The sequence below is a fragment of the Anomalospiza imberbis genome, chromosome 3 (assembly GCF_031753505.1).
Source record: "Anomalospiza imberbis isolate Cuckoo-Finch-1a 21T00152 chromosome 3, ASM3175350v1, whole genome shotgun sequence".
Lineage (NCBI taxonomy): Eukaryota > Metazoa > Chordata > Aves > Passeriformes > Viduidae > Anomalospiza > Anomalospiza imberbis.
This window is the reverse complement of record NC_089683.1, coordinates 25,143,589-25,150,407: the sequence shown is the minus strand read 5'-3', so window position 1 is coordinate 25,150,407 and position 6,819 is coordinate 25,143,589. Positions and strand designations below refer to the sequence as shown.

Genomic DNA, 6,819 nt, shown 5'->3' with positions numbered 1-6,819 from the left:
TGTGTCTTCAGACAGATATATATACACACATCTATGTGAATGAATTCACTGACAGCAATCAAACTGCATCAGCATAAGGTGGGATATACTTTTGTTCATGGCTGAGCTGCTCAGTTTCCCAAATATGGTGGGCAGAGGGAGGATGGGAAACTGTCCAAGATGTTCCTTTCAGATGTCCCCAGATAGTGCTTTTCTGGGATACAATATAGAAAGAAAAGCATCTTTTGATCCTTTGCTGTGTTGGGGAAGGCAGACAACAGCAGGGTTGCTTTTTAAAATGTCTGTCTCATTTGCACTTAACTGAAAGGTGAAAATTCTTTCTGTCAAGTGTGGAGGTGTTTGGCTAAACTTTTTGTGCATTGTTCATTCCTGCCTTGTTCATTCACTGCTGCTCTTCAGTGATCCTCAAAAGAGGCTCCCTGTTAAAGCATAATGGGGCTACATTTGAACGCAGATTTGTCTGCTGGCTGAATGAACTTTGCAAACACAAGGTTTTACACAGGCGTGGGTATAAGGCAAGCAGGAAACACCTGAGCGAAGAGAGTGGATGAGGTCTCTTACCACAAAATAGAGGAATCGGTCATGGGTACTGGTGTGCCCACAGTACAAATAACCCACGACGTCTTGGAAAAGCAGCCGGGTAACAAGCTGGCCCCGGACCTTGAAAATGGCAGTGGCAGAGGGGGTAAGGGCCTTGAGTATGAGAGCAAGGAGCCTCTGCTTGCAACTGCTGGCATCCATAAGCCACACTGGTTTCTAGTGTAGGTGTCCTTTATTCACATAGAACTAGGGAAGCTGCACTCCCCTTTGCACCTATCAGCCTCAGACCCATGTTAGCCAGGCACACAGTCTGATGAAAACTAACACTTCTGTGTTATTTACTTAATGTTTTTCTCCATATGCATTCTGTCACAGAAGGGCAAGGCTTGTGTGACACAGCTCTGATGTTTTTCCAAGAGCTTTCATGGATGTGTAGGGACAGACATGGGGAATATCAATCACCTAGGTACAACCTGTAAATAAATAATTAGGGAATGGCCCCAGAGGTCTTTAATGCTGCTTCACCTGAGCCAGGCAGGCTTGCACACCTCTTTAAAGTGTGGCCATTCTTGAAGATTTTGTGAAGGTGGTGAGGGACACCAGCTCCTGCTTTTAGTAAAACCTCCTTTCACATGAAAGTCATATGCTTATTGTCCAAACACAAAGTGTTCCCACTAGTCTGTCTCCTGCTCACAGCAATCTCTGAGGCCAGAAGTCATTCTGTCCCTTCACCTGGAGAAGAAATGCTGAATGATGGGCAGGAGTACATCACCAAACTACTTCAAGCCACTGGCCTGTCCGTCTGCTATCCAACAGCTTGCTGATCCCCGATGCGGCCCTGGGTCGGGATGCTGTTCCAGAGCGGGGAAAGCCTGTCCGAGCCGGGACCGTGCGGGACGGCGGGGGCGGCACTCGCGCTGGCCCCGGGCCAGGCAGGGCCGTGCCAGGGCGCGGGGCCGGCGGGGGCGGCGCTGCCGGCGGGGCGGCTCCGCGGGGCCGGGGCTGCCGCGGTCGAGCGGGCGCAGGGCAGAGCGCGGCGCAGCAGCGAGAGCAGCCGGCGGCAGGGGGGGCACCGCGGCCGCGGAGGGACGGCGAGCGGCCGCCTGCAGGTCAGAGGGGTCCCGGGGACGCAGGGGCCGGGCGGGCTGCCCGGGGCTGCATCCCTGCGGGGCTGCATCCCTGCGGGGCTCCATCCCTGCGGGGCTCCATCCCTGCGGGGCTCCCCTCGCTGCAGGGGCAGCCGGGGACGAGGCCAGGCACGGGCCGGGCGCGGGCAGGTGCAGCCCCCGGGGCGGCCTCGGGCACCGCTGCGCAGCCGGGCAGCCGCCGCGGGAGCCGGCCGTGGGGACCGTGGGCGCCGGGGAGCCGGGGTGCTGAGATAAGGGAACTTGTGCCCCCTTCTTAGCAGGCACCTGAGAGTGGACTCTGTCACTGATGCAGGGCTGGGTGTCTTTTTTTTTTTTTTTCTTTTTTGCAACGTGACTGCGGTGCGTGCAGCAGATTGGACTAGCATGACACCCTCGCCTAGTTTATCGGCACGAGATGAAATAATTTATGTCCTGCTATGTCCTTCTGTGCCACCCAGAAACCTGCTTTATTCTTGCACTGTAACCAGTACCACATTACTGGTTAACTTCTTTAATAGGTTGTCGCATGGGAGTACAGACTTTACAAGAATTAGTGAAGTAGATGGGTTCATAATAACTGCAATTATATTTCTTTCTGTACCTGAAAAGTAAAAATTGCTCTGTGGGCCACTTCTGATTATTACTATTTAGCTGTGTAGTGCTTAGATGTACATAGTATTTACTGTGCTGAAAGGATCTGATCTCTGAGGATTAAAAGACTGGGAAACCAGTGCACTGGTTGATTCTGAAAGTCTTGCAGCTTTCAGGCCCCTGAGAAAGCCTTGTGGATCTGTTGAAGTTAGTAAACTTACTTGAAAATTTTCTCCAAACCTTATTGATTGTGCTTGTTCTTATTATATATATGCATTTATTCAAATACATAATACTGAACTAAAGATGAGCACAAAATAGTCCTTTGAAGAATTGTGCTAAGTAGTTTCCTTAGGAAATTTATTTTTCACCATGAGGACTTTGACAGGATACAACATGTTAAGGATGTGCAAAATCAAAAATTTCATTTAGGGATGTATAACAGGATAGTAGCAGATGTGTGATGGCATCTCTTGGTAGATGTGACTTTGAGGTTTGTATCTGGTATCAGTACTATCTGGGATTCTGGACACCAAAGTTCCCACAGTCTTACTAGTTCATCAGGAGATGAGTAGCCAAAGGTGGTCAGAGATCTAGGAAACATAATCTTTGGGAAAAGAGTGAAAGAACTGGAATGTTGCGGTCTAGGGAAGCAAAAACTGATGAGAGATGTGGTAACAATCTTTAACTGTGTAATTGGTTTCTGCAGTGGTGGGAAGCAAACTCTTCTCCACATCCAGTGGTGATATCACAAGAGCCAGCTTGCTGAGCTGCTGCAGGACAGATTAGGTTAAATTGGTAGGGAAAGTCCTGTCTAATTGTACACGTGATTGAACATTTGATGTCCAGCCAATCACCAGAAATTCTCAAGACAAATGTGATCCTGCCTTCCTGTTGTCAGAGACACTAAACAACCTCTCCAGGTCCATTAAAGATTCCAGGGGTGGCAAATGCAACTAGGAGGCCAGCCTGTGAACTCATACACTCTTGATGAGGATCATGCATATCAAAGAACCAGCTCTGTGAGGTAAACACAGCTCAGTGATCCATTTGTAATATTTCACTCACATGCCTAACTTTTATACTAGATTTTGTGATTCTTCTCCCTTCTGCTCAAACTGCATTTGCCATTGAAGTCTAAGAGCAGTGGTGTGTGATTTGCTGATGAACATCACATCTTGGTTTGGTACCATCACAGCCAGTAAATTGACTTACTGGTAAATGCTAGGAAATTTCAGCTTAGTTTTGAAGTTCTGCAAAGCGGATCACATTGTTTCCTTCGAGTTCTCAGTAATTACCCGAGTGTCTCAGAAAGTCCATGAGGCAGAACTGCTTTGGTTTAATTAATGCCTATATTGGCTGTGATTATCACTGTGGAAAGTATTCAGAATATAATTCAGTTCTTAAATATACTTTGCAATTTTTAGTTTGTCCTACTACATTTAACAAAGTTTTGCCTGCAATTATCAGCCAAATTATTAGCCAAACTAGTTACAGAAATAGCTGACTGAAATGAGTCTGGGTGGTTCCTCCATTACCCAGAACTTTTTGCTGCTTTGCTCAATATTTATTCTTTTATTGTGTTATTCTTTGCATTATTCTTATGAATGTAAATGTTAATTATATTGCAAATTCTACCACATTCTTTTCTTCCAGAAATTAGCTTCCTAGTCCAAAAAAGGATCACTTAAGTTTTTTGAACATTCCTATTTTATAAGAGTAGGAACAGACAAGGTCTAACCTGTCTTTCTAGATAATTTACTATTTTCTGTCCTGTGTTCTGCCCTTAGTGTTTGGAGAGGCATTGAATAAAGCTGATTCAATCTTTCCAGTGTCTCTTTATGAAAAAAGGGACCCATTCAATGCTCTTAGTAATCTGTTTTATTAAGCTGTCTTTGTTTCTGCCTTCTTTCTCTTCTTTGAGCTGACATGACCAGAGCTGAGCCCAGTAACACTGCTGAAGACATGCTGTTCCTGAGGCATCTTCTGCTCCTTGCTTCTCAGCTGCTTTCCCTCACACCCGTGGCGGCGTGGCAGGCTAGAGTGCTTGAAGTAACCAAGATGTACCTTATAAAAAGTCTTTCATTTGTTTTTTCTGGTTTGTTGCTCTGGACCCCGTCAGAGTTTCTCTGAATCATCTCAAGGATGAATTTTGTCCGGGTAGAGCAGCGGGGGCTCCCCATGGAGGGGCGGCAGGGATGAGCCTGGCCTGTCCCACTGCCCCAGCACAGAGCAGAGTCTCTGGGGGGCACCAGGGCAGCCCCAGCCCTGCAGATCTGGTGTCTCCCTGGGAACGGGCTGGGGCCAGGCTGGGGCCCGGGCCTGCACTGGGAGCTGGCTCGATGAGGCACGGCCAGGTTGGGCTGGGCTGTGGCACCACTGGGACAGGGGCTGAGGCCCCATAGGGCTGACATGGGGGCTCTAGCTGGGGCATGGGCTGGTGAAGGCCTGTTGGTGCCATGAGCCCTTATCACATTTCAGAGCTTCACTGACTCAAATTTTGTGTTGATAACGTTTAAAATCTACCCATTAGCACAGCAGTGAGTATCTAAAGTATCCAAAAATGTTGGGCTTTAGGGAGGGTAGGCCTACACAGAATGGAAAGCCAACTTTGCCATGTGTCCCAGGGTGACAGTCACAAAGAGGCTGCCTGGGAGTTTAGCTCCCGCAGTTACACAAACCGACGTGGCCTCTAGAACGGGCATTTTGCGCTAGAGACGAGTGTGCTTGAGCACCCTGTTGTTCTGCAGCATTTCTTGGCTCGCCTGTCCTGCCGCGTGCTGGGCTGCAGGGTTTGCTGCCTGCTGTGCGTTCTCTGCATGGAGAATCCAGTGCACCTCCTCCAGCAGCGGTGGTGGCAAAGCTCAGATCTTTGGATTAAAGGTGGCTCCTCCAGCCAGGTCGGCTTGTAAGTAGCCAATACTGGTCATCTGGAGTAAAATTTAGGGTAAGCAGAAAATTTTCAAGAAGATTGCTACACCATGGCAATACAAAGCACTCTTTTTTGAGTAAAAACAACCCCATAATAATTAAGGCTTGACACTTCTTCCCTGCTTTTTGCCCATGAAAATAGGCTGAGCGCTGCAAGGCTTCTGTGTTCCTTCATTTAGAACTGGTCTGGCTCTGGAAAAACACAATATGTGGTAGAAGGAAAACTTAGGCCTGTTTCTATGCTCCTGTAGGGAGCATCGAAAAAATGTCTTGAAGGACTTTTTTCTTCTCTCTGGTTTCTGTCATACTGGGGTACAGTGAGATTTACAAAATAAACTTTTCCAAGTTACTATTAATCTGCACAGGCATTGTTTTAAAGCAGTGCTGATTGATTTAGTCTTCGAGGGTAGATGTCAGGCACACTATTCATGATTAACAGCAGATAGAGACCAGGGAGATGAGCAGTGTTGATCATACTGAATAATACTATGAGTGGAAAGGAGAGTACAAGGTAAATATGTGTCAACCTTTTGGAATTTTATGTGATTTATATAATTTCAATGTTGAGTAATTTATATAATTTCAGTGTTGAATAATTGATCTTTTTATCAGTATGCTTCATGCTGTAGTAAAACAGGAATTAAATAGTGAGAAGTTAATAGCTGCTCCAAGTAGTACACACAGGCACTGGAATGAGACCTAATCTTTGTAACTAAAAACATTCAAAAATTGCAGGGTAGTTTGTTTGAACTTGATGTGGTACAAAATAAAACTGTCATTCATGCCCGTGAGATTTGCATTTTTTCTTGAATTTTCTGCCTGTTCAAAACAAGCCAGGTAAGTCTACTGTTTTAGCACATAGGAAATTTACATTTCCACCTCGTATATTTGTAGTTTAAGGCCGCTTCATAATTCAGATTTCTGTATTCCAAGGTTTTTCTGCTGTGGTTAGTTCTGGTAGCTTGCTCTGAAGCTCTAGCTTGAACTAAAAACAAAGAGGAGCTAGAGGCTTCTTATTAATGACAGAAATGAATACATATATGGCAAAATGAGTGGGCTATGGAGATCACAGAGGGTAAGACAAGGAGAGACTGGGTTGAATTGCAGGTCCTCTGAGGCAGGAAGGGTTGAGAAGTGGCTGCAAGGGCCCTTTGACTGTGGAACTAATGGTGGGGGTCTTCTGGCAGCTGACAATGGGACAGAGGCATGAGTAGGGCTCAGGGCATTTTTAGGACAGGGAAGGTTTGGCAGAGATTTGTGGCAACAGGGTCTCTTTCATTCCCTCACACTTTCCATCCAGACCAGTTCTTCTCATTGTCTATTTTACTGTCCCACGTCGTGGGGTGCCTTTTATGATCTCTGGAGTCATCCATTTTTACTCAAGCTAACATTTTTTTTTTCCTCTTCATTCCCCCTGCTAATCCCTCCCAGGCTTTGGGAGGATCCAGGGCTGGGATCTCAGGGTCACTTGTTCTGGCTGTCAGGAAGGTGATAAAGGGAGGTGTGAAGAGAGGTGAGGAGCCTGTGCAGAGGTGAAGACAGCACTTCAGTAACATTTTAGAGAGAGATTTACTCCTTCTGGAGTCCTGCATGATGTGAAGGATGTCTGGCAGAGAGGTACAACAAGTCT

The 6,819-nt window shown here is 46.7% G+C and overlaps 1 protein-coding gene across 1 annotated transcript in view; it reads left to right on the top strand.

Moving 5' to 3' along the window:
• Positions 1 to 1,563: 1,563 nt before the first annotated feature.
• The window catches only part of COL21A1 (collagen type XXI alpha 1 chain), a 92,920-nt gene continuing 87,664 nt past the window's right edge, over positions 1,564 to 6,819 (top strand). Inside the window, exon 1 of the mRNA XM_068183716.1 lies at positions 1,564 to 1,649. The gene's annotated coding sequence lies outside the window, so the exon portion shown is untranslated. The remainder of the gene's footprint in view (positions 1,650 to 6,819) is intronic.